A 14,535-nucleotide genomic window follows, 5' to 3' on the forward strand; every position below is an offset into this window, starting at 1 on the left:
ATAAGGGCATAGATGTGTTTAACCCTCATATTAACCTTAAAATACAAATGCAATTATCAGTCTCATTTTCCTGTGAGGAGCTGAAGCTCAGAAAGGTAAGTCACGGGGTGCCTGGGTGGCTCAGTGGGTTAAGCCTCTGCCTTCGGCTCAGGTCATGATCCCGGAGTCCTGGGATCGAGTCCCACATCGGGCTCTCTGCTCCGCAGGGAGCCTGCTTCCCTCTCTCTCTCTCTACCTGCCTCTCTATCTACTTGTGATCTCTCTCTGTCAAATAAATAAACAAAAAAATCTTAAAAAAAAAAAAAAAAAAAGAAAGAAAGAAAGGTAAGTCACTTCAAGTGACATGACCAGGATTCAAATCCAGGCACTCTCCAGACAGTATCATCTGAGTGAAGCCTTGAAAGATTTTTAGGATCCTATATGTAATAATGAAAAAAGGAGTAATTTCCAGCATGGAAACTCACCATGTTGCAAGGGCAGAGAAGTAGGTGAGCAAGAAGGCTTTAGGGAGACAGTCAGTGATCCCAGAAAGAGTATGTCCTTGGACCAAAATACAAGAGTTTTGGAATATTTATTTATTTTGTGGAATATTTAGAATATTCCTTTATTTTGTGACAATAATAAATTTGCCTCAGTACTCAAAACTTTAATTATCTATAAGTTAAGAACAACAGCATGTACCTTGCAGGGTTAAAATGAAGATCAAATAAGATCATGTAAAATGCTGAACACAGAATCTGACACACAGTGGGTAACGGAAGCTCTCGCTACTAATGGGTGAATAGCCTAGTTTGGCCAAAACATGTCAGGATAGGGGAGAAATGGACAATGGTTGACAACAGAGGTAGTGAAGATACAACTTGGGAAGATCTTAAATGTCAGGACAGAAAATCTGGATTTTTTAATGAAGTTAAAGTTTTCAAATAAGGAGTTTTATATGTCTACAGTCAGTATTAAACTTGTACGAGTTTCATGAGCACTCATGTGGCAGTCAGGAGGAAGATGGTACTGAGAGAGGATTCTGGGCTAAATAATAAGGATATATGGAAAACAATCTAAATCCATTTACAAGGACACTGACTCCGACATGCCAGTTTACAGGACTGTTGAATTTTCTGGATAAAAAGTCCATTATTATATTCTGGAAGTGTCGATTTCTTAAAGGCTGAAATTATAAAAAGTAATTTTTTAAATAGGAAATGATTGAACTGCCTTTATTCATTTATCACCTAAAGGTCAATGTCAAATCTATGACTTCTCATTTTGAGCAAGTAAGGATGTTTTCAGGAAAATTGAAAAAAAAAAAAGGAAAAGAAAACCTCATAAACTACATTAAAAAAATGGTCTGGTTGGACGGTCACAAGTTGGAAATGAATGTGGAGTCAGTCAATTCCACTGATAAATAATCAACATGTTTATTGACTATGGGCTATAGTTTGCCTTTGCTAAAGGCACCACATGTTTATTTTGATTAACCCCATATCATCATCATAGCTAAGTATTTTATTTTTCACCGTTTTTCAAATAAGAAAACTGAGGCTCAGAAATAGTAAGTGGTCAAAGTATACAGCGATGTTAAACAGCTTGAACAGGGACTGAAAACCAATCTTTGCTGCTTTGTTATTTAGTGCAAACTGGTAACACCACTACCAGTACCATTTCTACCCACATCTTCACCACCACCACCATCATCACAACCACTAGTAATACTGCCATCACCAATATGGATACCACAACCACCTCCTCCTACATTATCACTACTATAATGGCTGTCACGGATACACCCACAACCACCATCACCACCACTAATACTTCATCACCAACACTGCTCTCTTCTTTTAGGAGGACTGGTTTCTTTAAACCAAATATCCTTCCAGAAAAAATAATTTATATTCATAACATCACCAAATTTCTCCTAACAAGGGGCATGTCCTCATCAACAACCCTCCCTTCCCAGGACAACTATTTGTCTTACAAATAATTGCTAAAATATTTTGAGATCAAGAAGACAGAATTAATCCTATTTCCAAAGCCATTTGGTAATATATTTTATAGATGAAGGATATTTCTACATTTTAAAAGAATAAGTGTATAAGATGAAGGGCATATTTAAGGGAAATACTTTCCCTTAAATACTCCTTACTACTCAAAGGATGATCCATAAGCCAGCTTCATGGGCATGGGAGCATGTTAGAAAGGCAAAGTCTCAGGCCCTTGATCTGATAAATCAGAATCTGCATTTTAACAAGAGCCCCAGGTGATCTGTAACACATTAAAATTTGAGAAGCCCTACCCTAAATCCCTTTAATCAAATCTGTCATTCTGCATATAGCAGTGGGTGATTTTTATTTGTCCATTTTTTTTGAGGAGCTTACTTGGACTTACAAGGAACATAAAAACATTTATTTTTAAATAATAATATACAGCTGTTTTTAAAAAGCTAAGAAACTAGCTGGCTGATGACTGAGTTCTGGAAATGAAAACATGTATTCTTTCTTAGAAAGGGGAAGGCAAGCTTCTCTAAGAGGAGAAATTTGGGGTATATGAGAAAGCAATATCAGAAAAGGGTTAAAAAAAAAACAAGGTAAAATAGGAACAGTTATTTGAAAGAAACAATGACATAGAGAAACATTCTTTAAATAGAAGAGAAATAAAGAGGACATGGGAAAATGCTGCCCCCCTTTGAAGTAGAGAAGGGAAAGCTGGTAAAAGCTGACGCTCTAAAGTGGCAGAGGCTGTTAATGAGGTTCTAAAGACGTGTTTTTCACTCCCGCCCTGCTGTATCTAGTGATCTATAATCAAATTAGTACTCTGTAGTCAATTTTTAAGAACAACAACCTCGGTGACTAAGGTAGCTTAAGAATCACCCCAGGGATGAAATACCTGATCTCCTAGCCCCTTCCTCTGTGTGAATCCTTGCTCCCGGTCATGCTCTTTCTCTTTATGCTGAAAGTCTCCTTTATCTTTTCAGTTTCCACCTTGGAAACATGCGTGCACCCTTGTTATCATCTTCCCTCGCTGAAAAACGCATGCAATCAAAATCAATTTTTGAAGTTTGTATAGATGCCTACCATGGGCCTCTCCTTCAGGGAATCGGGATTTTAGGAAATTAGAGAGGCCTACCTGACCTAAAGCCGTCCATCAGATTCTTCACGCTGGAGAAAACGGTGTCTCAGTGGTCTGCCCTGGTCTTCTGCCACCCGGGACTGGTGCTGGTGGGGCAGCAGATTCCAAATCCTATAAAAACATTGTCGTGCGTTTAAGACCTCAACTTTAGCAACTGGGCCAATTGTTCCTCTCCCTGTTTTTATTTTGCCTTTAAATATCTTTTTTCTCAGTGTTTTAGCCCGATTTCATTTCATTTTCTATCCTTTACATGTCCTGGCCTTGCAAATTATCATCAAAATAACATTTTTGCTTAAACTGTGAACTGGAAAGAATCTGTTATAAATAGTTAAATACAATAATCAAAGAGAAGTTGTGTGGACAATATATTCTACTGTTACGTGATTTCATTCATGTATATTTACCACGTAATTTAAAATGTCACCTCTTATTTTATACCAAGAAAGGAAACTTCTATTTCCGGGTCACGTAAAGCTCGGTGTTTCTAACACTTGCCCACCCACAACAGAGTCTGTTAGTGCCAGAGTATTAGATTTCAGAGAGACGATACCTAGTAAAAACAAATCTCTTCCCAGGCAGAATTAATCCCCTCTCTTCTGAGCTCCCAGGGCACTGGAACATACTTCTGCTTCAGATATTTGAATTATTATTAATTGTTTAAATGGTTTGATTCCTCTATTAGACTATACTGTGCCTAGAAGGCAAAAATCCCCTGTAATTCAGATGGCTAGGTGTTCAGTCTGTGGTTGGCTGAAACAGAAATTATTTGTCAAAAGATTTTTTTGTCAGTCATTTAAAAAATATGTGAATCTGTACAGGATTGCCTATTAAAATAATCTTATGCCTCACTATTTTTAATCAATAAATATATATAAATCTGTGCTGAGTAATTACTAAACCAAGGTTAGTCCAATATATATTAGTATATATGCAAAATTAATATATATGTTGCCTGTGTTAGAATCATTTCATAGAATCAAATCATTTAACCCATTGAACATTAGTCTCTGCACCAGTACAATAGGGATAATAACTGTACCTACTTCACAAAATTACAATGAGATAATGCATTAAAATGATTAATACAATGCCTAGCATAGAGTAGGTGGTACATGTTCAATAAAACAAAAATCAATAAAGCTATTGATTTTTAATCAGAAAATGGAAACCTAAAAATAGTAGATTTTAAAGACAAGTAAAATTTTGCTTTAGTTCTGAGGCAAGTTGTATATTGTCTTGTATTTTAGCACTCTGCCAACATATCCCAAGACAATCCAAGTTAAAAGTCTACTGCTAGGTGAGGGTCCTCTCCTGATTTAACCTCATATGGACCAGCCCCCAAAGTACTGAAATTTCCACTACCTATCCACTTAATGCAAGCTGAAAACCTCCCATGTCTCAGACTCCTGATCACAGGCTAAATACGACTATATTACAGAAAGCACTTGACAGAGGCATACACAGATACACACACACAGTTACAAAAAGAGTATATTCCAGACCCCAGTGGTATTTGCTTTCATTTAATTGGGGGGAGGGTGAAATAGCACTGTATGAGCATTTTACAAGGGAGCTCCGAAGGACTGGCTCCGTCTCCCTCACACGGCAGCTCAGGGAAGGCTTTCCCTGAGCATTCTAGGGCATCAGTGACCCATGCCTGCCTCTCAGTCCTCTGTCTGTGATCTGTATAACATTGTCGGTATCTGAAATCAACAAGTTATTCTTATTTTGTTTATTATCTCTTTCCACCTTCAACTAGAATGTAAACTTTTAAAAACTCAATTATTCATTAGGTATTCAGTGAATTACTGAATGGATATATGCACTGATAAACTTCTGCAGTTTTTCTCCTGGTTCCTGAGTTTCCCTCTAGAATTCTCTCTGGAAGCTAGAAAGTATCTGGATATTTCCCAGCTTCATCAAAGATGAAACAGTTAGTGTCCATTGCTACTACTGAATGCTGTATGACCCTGCCACACCTGCCCCCAACCTGGACTTATTTATTCATAAAGTTAACAGTTAACTCAAGTGAAGTTTATGCAAGTACAATCTAGAAAGACACTTCCTAGTTTAAGCAGAATTTTTTTCCCCCTGCCAGGAGACATATTCTGTAGAGAAACACAACTGTGTTACACCTTTGAAAGATGAAAAGGGGAGAGAGACTTACAAGTGCATCAGCTCCTCTTTCTGGAAAAAAGGCGGAAAATCGAAGCAGAAGACTACTCTCAAGAGAGCTTGATCTATCCAGGGGAAGTTCAAATGGTTTCAAAAGGAAAATATTTATTTTTCACCCAGGTAAATTATTATTCTCTCTGTCAGGGTGAGGTCTTTAAATCTGTGAAGGGTAATATATAAAAGATAATCACCAGCTGTTGTCTATTTGGAAAGAGGCTACAAAAAGAAGAAACAAATGCCCTCAACCAGATTGTGGGTTCCTTGAGAGTAGGGGCTGCAGTTTACATATATTTTGGGGTCTCCCATGAGTGACAGCCCCAATGTATTGTGACATAGATAATAATTAAGCATGCATTAAATTGCCTGCATATACGTGTGAGGGATTGGGCTGTATTTCAATGCAAGGAAAAATCCTTGATTAGGGAGTTACTTAAAGCTAGAAATCGGATTCCTGAGAGAGGCCAGAAATTTCTTCTCTGAATATCTTTTCAAAAGAGGGGAAATTCCTAATTCAGTTATCCTGTTAACTGATTTTTTCCCCAAATGTAACAAAATGGACACATTTTTCTATGCATGACTTTTCTCAGTCCCTTCAAAGTATAACCTCCCCACATTACTATATTATACAAGAACAAGTTGTGGTAAAGTTAGTTTTTTTTTTTTTAAAGATTTTATTTATTTATTTGACAGAGAGAGAGATCACAAGCAGGCAGAGAGAGAGGGAGAAGCAGGCTCCCCGCCAAGCAGAGAGCCCGACATGGGGCTCGATCCCAGAACCCCGAGGCCATGACCCAAGCCGAAGGCAGAGGCTCAACCCACCACGCCACCCAGGTGCCCCGTAAAGTTAGTTTTTAACAAAAAGGGCAATCTTCCTTCTACTCACTGCAATTCAAAAACATCATGATTTTATAGAAAAGTCATTGGATTCAATAACCATAAGTGGCAATAAAGTGATACGGTCTGAACCCTGGCTTTGCAGATGAGTGACCTTTGTTTTGGAGAAACAGAGTTGAGAGGTCACACAACCTTTCTACGGTTAATGGGGAGGACTTCACTTCCTCCGCAATGAGAATGGAGGGTTCGAGGACTGAAGTGGAGTTTGCGTCTAAAGGCTGTTCTTTAGCATCCAAACATGAAATACAAGATCTACAACAGGATCCTCCCTAAATTAATATCTGCCGAAAGGGGAAACCAGTTAAAAAGAAGAGGGGCCGAGGAGGCCACGTCTCAATAAGACAGAGAATTTTAAAGTTCTAAGTGAGAAGTGAAAATACCAGAAATGTGTGCTACCACATTTTAAATGCTTATTCCCTGAATGTGAAGTAAATTCATTTAGAGGTTTATCTGCAAATATAAGGTATTCTATTTGAAGAATGGTTTATTGTAACCAAGGATCTTAAGATTCTTTCGATTGTGAGTCACAGAAATATACTCTACTTTGCATGTCTGTACACATATACACATTTAGTACAAAACTAAGTTTCAAAAAACTATGCTCACACCTGTCACAGGAGATAAACTCTATTATTTTCTATTCCATGTCATTTTTAAAATATAGCTTGTGCCCACTACATTGATTTCAGAACCCATGAATAGGTCTCATGCCATTTCCAAAAATGCTTATTACTCTTACTAGATCATCCCCAGGTTAATATTTACTCTCCAAGGATCTACAACAGTGTTCCTACATAGAAAATATTTTGATACTGGTAAGACAGCAGTAGAGTTAAATTTCAGTAAATCCCAAGTGCTTCTAACAGGTGGAGACCCTTTTGGTGTCAATAAACATCTGATACTGATAAAGCTAATTTTGTCTTCTTGAAAGACAGGAGGGTCTCATTTTTTTTAAAGATTTTTTAACTATTTATTTTACAGAGAGAGAGAGAGAACAAGCAGGTGGAGTAGCAGGTAAAGGGAGAAGCAGACTCCCAACTGAGCAAGGAGTATCCCTCCCCCCCCCCCCCCCCCCCGCCTTAAGGGGCTTGATCCCAGGGTCCTGGAATCATGACCTGAGTTGCAGGCAGTCACTTAACCAACTGAGCCACCCAGGGGCTCTAGAGGGGTCTCATCTTTAATCCTACCTATACCATGTCACCGTCCCTGAAATCTCCTGCCTACAGAAAAACTCTCCTTTTCCCCCAGATATTATCTCTAATAAATTTAACACCTCAGTCTAGGTCTTGGATGCTTATACAACATCAGTTTGGGTTTATAACATACTTATGCCATTTTTCTCACTAATTTTTAGACTTCGTCTCTAAGTTATGGTTGAAGACTATGTCCCACACATCTTTAGTATCTTTACCCCACCAAGCCCATCTTGTTCTCGGAATACTGATTTTCAGTCAGGGATGTAGGATGCCCTAGGATTAACCTCCAACAGAAAAATCTCTGTGCTTGCTCTGACACACAATGCAGAGGACAGCAGCACCCTCCACTCCACAAAAATCTCTCTGAGTCAATGTTATTTCCATGATTGGGGTTACAATGAGGAAATTCTCAAAGGCTGGCCCCCAGCAATTGAATACAGTAGATACACAATGTTAGTAAATTTTCTGCTTGTTTACAACCAAAAAAGGGCAATTATTGTTCTGAAAGAGAATTCTTAAGGGAGGGCATTGCCAGGTATAGGCTGGTTAGTAGCACCTGGGATGCAGGAATTTATTGAACCCAGGACAGATGTCAAAGCACAGAATGAATTTCTTATCTAAATCCTGAATTCAGGTTTCTTGTGTTTTATTGTGTGTGTGTGTGTGTTTCCTTCCAAGATACTTCTCCCATTGCCTGGGTTCCTTTCCTAGTCACATTTTTTATTGCTAACATTCCCATTTAGATAACAGGAATGAAGGGACAGTAGAATATTCCCCTGCAGGGGGGCTGTGCTGTAGGGTCTGAATACATGGTGAGTCACACACAGCCCTCTGGGTCACCAGACTGGAGGTGGCAGGGAAGAAAGGGGGGGTGCTATGGAGGGAAGAGAGAGCCTGGAAAAACAAAACCCCTGGAAGGTCTAGTGAGAGAGCTGCTCTGTCCCGAACTCTGTCTTCTATTGGGTCCCCTGACACCCTCATACACAAAAGTGGGGACCTTGAAGTCCCCCCTGGGATGCAGAGTAGAAGCTCAAACTAGGACAGAGACACACACACCTTTTGCCTATAGTGACTAACCTCTCCAGGGAAAGGATCGGAGAACGGGTGGGTGCAGGTTGCAGTCCCATTCACAGAGAACCTCTGTCTCCTGAGTGCTTAGGAGAGACTCGAACTACCAGGAAAAGGGTGCTGTATTGCCGTCTGGCTTTCTTCCCGTCCTAATATGTTGTTGTTACCATCACTTCTTTTGCGGAGCCCCTGGTAACCTGGATGGTGTACGGCCACTTTGCAGTCCCGGGACGCGCGAGATGCCGCTTTCTTAGCCCAACAGCACTTCAACAGAGTTAGAAAAAAAGTGTCCGCTGCTGCCTTGCTCTATCCAGAGGTGGGCTAAAGGATGTTAAGGGCTGTGCGTCCTTGGAACCAACTTGCCCGCCTCCCAGGGCGCTCCAGCCAGCCTGGTTTTTGCGCCTTGCCTGGAATCGGATTGTCCCGGGTTCCTTCTGGTATCCAGGGCTTTAGGAGGGAAGAGAGAGGAGTCGCAGTCCCCAGTACCAAGTGTGGCACTCCAGACCCCCGTCTTCCAGCGCCGTCCTCACTGCGCTCACTCACCCTAGGTTACTGTGCCCACCATCAGTCCCCTGTGTGGAGGGCGCTGTTCCCCCAAAGGCAGCCTGCGCCCCCAGCTCCGGACAGCTCTCCAACTCCGAACGCTCTCCCAGGGTTTGCCGGACCCCCATGGTTCTTCTTCTTTCCTCCTGTCTCCCGGCTCCTTTTCTTGCCTCCTCTCAGCACCCCAGCTCCTAGCCAAGCGTTTTCCCACCCATCCTCATCCCACTTTCACTACCTCGCTCACTACCGACCCTCTCTCCACAGGCTCTCAGGTGGTGCTGTCCCCCGAGTAGTGGCTGTAGGAGCCAGGGTGGCACGGTTTCTGGGTGTAGGTTCTTTTGGAAACTCAGCTCCCTCCGGAATTTGCATCCTCCGGGGAAGGGACAGGGCTCCCAGAAACCTGCATCTGGGGACTGGCTACGAATCCCCCCCTCCCAGGCTGTCGCCCCCCGCCCATTCCTCCCTACCCAAGGTCTAACTCGAATCTCTCTCCCACTCCCCGTGTTTACGCCGCGTTTTAGTCTCCGGGACCCGTGGGGTGAGCCCCAGCCGGGACCGGAGCAGGGCAGCTGCCGCGGGCGTAGCCCCACTTGCGGGCCGGGGCTAGAGGGGCGGGCATCGAGGCGCTCGGAGCTCTCCTGCTCGCCCCTCCCTCTCCAGGGACTGGAGGGGGCTGGCGGGGGTGGGAGGGTTCAGGGGCGGGGGGGCTGACGCTCATCAATTCCGCTGCCACCTCCTCTGCAGCCCGGGGGGAGGCGACCGGGGGTGGGGCGGGAACGCGGGCGAGCATTAAGACTCTTAAGTCGGGAGAAGTTTGCGCACAGCTCAGAGCTGGGCGAGGGAAGGCGCCCGGAAGGTGAGCCTCCTGGACTTTGGGGAGGTGGAAATAGGCATGGGGAAAAAACAGTTACCTTTTAGCCTATAATACAAGCTGGGTCTAGGTTTAAACCATCACTTAAAGCAGAAGTAAAGTGTCAGGAAATCGGGAGGGGGTCAGGAGAGGGAGGGCTCTGGACTAACGCAGTTTGCTCTCACGTCAAACTAGGAAGCCAGCCCCCCAGGCACTGGGTGGGCTGCGCCGCGCGGCTCGCGGACCTTCCTGGGTTGGAGAGGTGCGCACCGTCTGCACCTTACCCGGCGGCTGACATCTCCGGCCCAGGAGATGGGCGCTGGAGCTTGAGTTCCTGAGTCTCTGGAGCCACCACCTGCGAATGTCCTTCGCTTCTCCGGAGCTGTACCCAGCCGCCCTGTGAGACTATTCCAGGTAAGGAGGGTCTGGGAATGGAGAGAACTTAAAGCTTTGGGATGTTCCCCGGGAATGGTGAACAGTGGAAGGGCACAAGGTACCTTGTTTTTTGATTGCAAAACTGCAGTTTGATGGTGGTGCTTGAGGTTCAGATGTAGGGTCCCCTTAGTCTCGGTTGCCTCACTTTACCCTTGACTAGAGAAAAGCTGGTTGTCCTGGGAGGGTGCTACAACTTAGGATTTTCTATTGAAGACTCCTGATTTTTTTTTTTTTTTTTTGGTGACTTTCTCTATGTTTCTAATATCAATTTTTTCTCAAAACTTTTATTTTCCAATTTATTGGGTATGAAAATTACGAGGCTGAGAGTTGTGGATTTTTTCCAAGAGGGGTTTATTAGCTAACAAACAGATAATATCGGCATCTATGTGATGTGTCATGGTTGTTCTGGATATTGGAAATGAGTACAGTGGTGAATGGCGTTGCTTGTTAAGTCATGTTTTACAGAGAATTATTTTCCAACAATCATTTATGCATAGCAGCCATTCTTCACACCTATTAGGAAAAATATGTTGTGTGCGTAGTTTCCAAAAGGGTACTCTTTTTTCATGATGCTCTTTCCAAGCCTGGGTGAAAGACATCAAGAACAGCTCTAACAGTCATTTTCCTTGAGGTGCAAGGAAATCCAATCAAAGTCAAAAATCAAGAATCCGGTTAGATTTTTAACTCATTATTCAGGCTTTACTTTGCAAATCTACCTAAGAAAAGTTCTATCTGAAAGCTTTACCTAACGTTATATGGTATATGCAAGACTAGAAGGCAAGGTTCCATCTGCCGATCTTCTGGAGACCCCCAACGATTTGGTGGCTCTAGTTAGCCTAACCTAAGACAGCTGTTCAAGGCTATTTGTTGAAAATTATTGGGTGATGGAAAGTGAAATGTTGAAAAGAAATCAAAGTGTGACCATGTATTTACTGAAACTAATCTTTAAACAGCAGAGTGTCCAAGTTTGAGTGTGTCTTAAATGATAAGAGAAAGCAAGTATTTTATACATTTGGGCCACTTTGGCTTACCGGTGAAGACAAAGTAGGGATGCTTTTTAGTATTGTGGGACTTTTAATAGCATGTTGCTAGCCTACTACGTGTTCTCTTAAAGAATTAGGCTTTGAAAAGTAGAGATTGCTGGTTTTCTACACTAGCATCATGAAGGGAGCTAAGGTGATTGGATTTGCAAACATCTTTGTAGTTTACCTCAGTATTCTCAGTGGGCACTCATTTCTACTCAATATTTTAACATAGCTGAAAACATCCGTCAGCTGGGATTTGTTTTGGTTCAATGCCTCTAATCTACAGTTAATTTTAGGAACTAGAGCCACAAGAATAATATTCAGTTATATTGTAAAATGCTCTAAGAGTACTTATTGACCACACCAATACATTGAGTAAACATGAAATCCTTATTATAACTTATTCACAAGAACACATAAATAATCTTAGAGTTGTATTGTTTTCATGATGCTTGGAGTTCAAGAAAATTAGCTGATATAAATATGGCTTCTGTTTCCCATTTTGTTATGTTTCTGAATTCCGGATAATGAATGACAATGGATGGATAAAGGTAGCATTTGCTTTAGTCAGTTAAAGAGATGGAGCTAAATCTTAGTATAGTAGTGTCATGGCTACTGTGTTCTTGGTGAACTTCTTAGAGCCTTTAAATATTGACATGAATAAAGATATTATCTACTGTTGGTTTTTATTACATTAAAAATAAATTGGAAATAGGAGACGTGATATTTTCAATGATAACCTAAACCAGTGTTCTCAACTCAGGCTGCAAATTAGAATCAATGGGAGAGCTTTCAAAAAAATTATAAGTCATTCCAGACCCTTCCCCAAGCCAATTAAATCAGAATATCTAAGGAAAGGGGTCCACATTTTTCTTTTTCTTTTTCTATACATGATTTAATGTGCAGCCATGATTTGGAACCACTGATTGAGATGGTTCCCGTCAGATTTGGTAGAGCCTGTTAATTTTGGGGGGGTCTTGATGAAAATAAATGCCATATGTTCTACTGTTGTTCTAATCTTTTTTCTTTAAGAAAATATATCTAATTTGATTTCCCAATTAGAAGAAAAAGAGGATTTTTTTCCCCGATGGTAGATGTTTAAACCATAATAGCTTCCGGGAAAAACATTTTTTTTTTCTCTCCAGAAAACAAGCTATTGAGTTTGAAGCTTACCTGACCATCCAGAAAATGGTTTCATAAATTAGCTCTAGCTTTAAGTGATGTTGGAAATAATGCTTTATGAAACATAGAATTTGATTTCATTTTTTCTAAGACCTGAATGATGCGTAATGTGCAAATATGTACCCTTTTGAAGGACAGAAGGAGGAAAGTACTACCATTCTCTTTGGCACACCAACTAACATACCCTGGGTGCCAACTATGTTCTAGCATTTTCACATAAATTATTTTAAGGCTCACAATAGCTTTGTGAGGTACCAGCTATTATTTTCATTTTACATATGAGGAAATTAAGGACCCATCAGGTTAATGAACTTGCCCAAAGCCATAAACCAAACAAATTTGGCATGTGTTTGAACCCAAGTCTTCTTATTCTAAGTTTAATACTATTATAACATATATATGTATATACATTTTTTTTTTAATTTAAAGGCAGCATTTATAAAAAAATAATGTTGGTTAAGAGCACAGATTCTAGAATGGCTCTGCTTGTGTTTTCAGCCTGGCTCCATCATTTTCTAAGAAGCTGTCCATTTTGGGGCAAGTAATCTAACCTCCCCGTGCCTTAATTTCCTTTGTAAATGGAGGTTTCTCTAATGAGAATTAAATGAGTTAATATTTGTAAGTCACTGTGGATAGGTGCCTGGTGCATAGTAAGTTCTATGTGTTGTATTTTTTAAAGTGTCATTCATTTAAAAATATTTTTGATTGTTTATTATATGCCAAGCCTCACATTAAGCCTGAAGATAACATAAACAAAGAAGTCATGCCCCTATACTCAAGGATTCTGTGTCTAACAGAGAATGACCAATACATAAATAAATGTTCCACTCTGGTGTGAGATTTTCTTCCAGTTTAATTATAATCAAAAGCAATTATTTTGTGTGACAACTGTGTGGTTTTCAATGTTAATATGATCTTTCAGGGCTCCATATAAGGAGTATTATTAAACCAATTGATAATATATTGTACTGTCAGAGTGGTATTCATTTGCTTTCAATTCTATCAAAACACAGGAACCAATATTAATTAACATCTGTTTCTGGCTTTACTTTATCAGTTTAGAAAACTGGTAATATAGAAAGGTTTGGGGTCTCTAAAATTTTATTTTAATATTTAGAGGCAATTTAGAGAATAATTTAGAAGCAAAGAATTGGTAGAAAATGTCCTCAGAATTTCTTCTCAGTACTTCTAAGTGCCATTTTCATGCATTGGTTTTCTGAAAAGAGTGTTATCTGATTGGAATGTAGTTTGGGGTTCTTGGGGTTTTTTTAAATTTTGTTTTGGAAAATTATTTTAAGGTAGGAAATGTTGATCAAGGAGTCCAATGAAAGGTCTCTAACACCGGGCTGGCCCGGCAAGAGTATCTCATTGAAGCTGGCTATGTTTCTACCATCATGCCTGCCATTTCGTGCCCCTGCCTTGTGTCGCATGATACCTGTCGCATGATACCTCCAGGGTGCCTGTGAATGCCTGAGGTCTAAGTCTGTCTTTGTTCAAATGAAAAGCCTTTCTTTATTAAAAATAGTATATAATTTGGTACTTTTTTAAATGAAGAAGACAGTGCTCTAAACCTAAGGAGCTGTTTCTCAAAGAAACAAAGTCCCTAGCTCGGAGAAATAGTTTCTGTTTTTGCAATCAATATTTAACCATTCTCCCTCATTGCCATTTCTGTTTGCAAATGTATGTCTTTCTTCTCTCTTACCATGTCTCAAGGCTATTCCCAGTTTTCCTCACAAATGCTGCATTTTTTCTTCCTCCTACTTTCACTGCCATTCCTTTATTTTGAGCTTTTCTTGTTATTTTTAACAAAATAATTAAATATTCTCCTAATGTTTGGTCACATTCAGCCTGTGTGACGCAGTCAGTGTTATACAACACAGTCGGACTTACGTTCTAAGCTCCCATTTTGTCACCCTCGATTCATAATTATTCGGTCATTGCTAAGGAACCATAAGACTTAGAACCCCTCTTTAGCCTAGCATTTAAGATATTTTATGATATACTTCCATTTTACCTTTTCCAACCAAGTCAAGTGGGAAAC

Source organism: Mustela nivalis, assembly GCF_964662115.1.
Source record: "Mustela nivalis genome assembly, chromosome: 12".
In the NCBI taxonomy this organism is placed as follows: Eukaryota; Metazoa; Chordata; class Mammalia; order Carnivora; family Mustelidae; genus Mustela; species Mustela nivalis.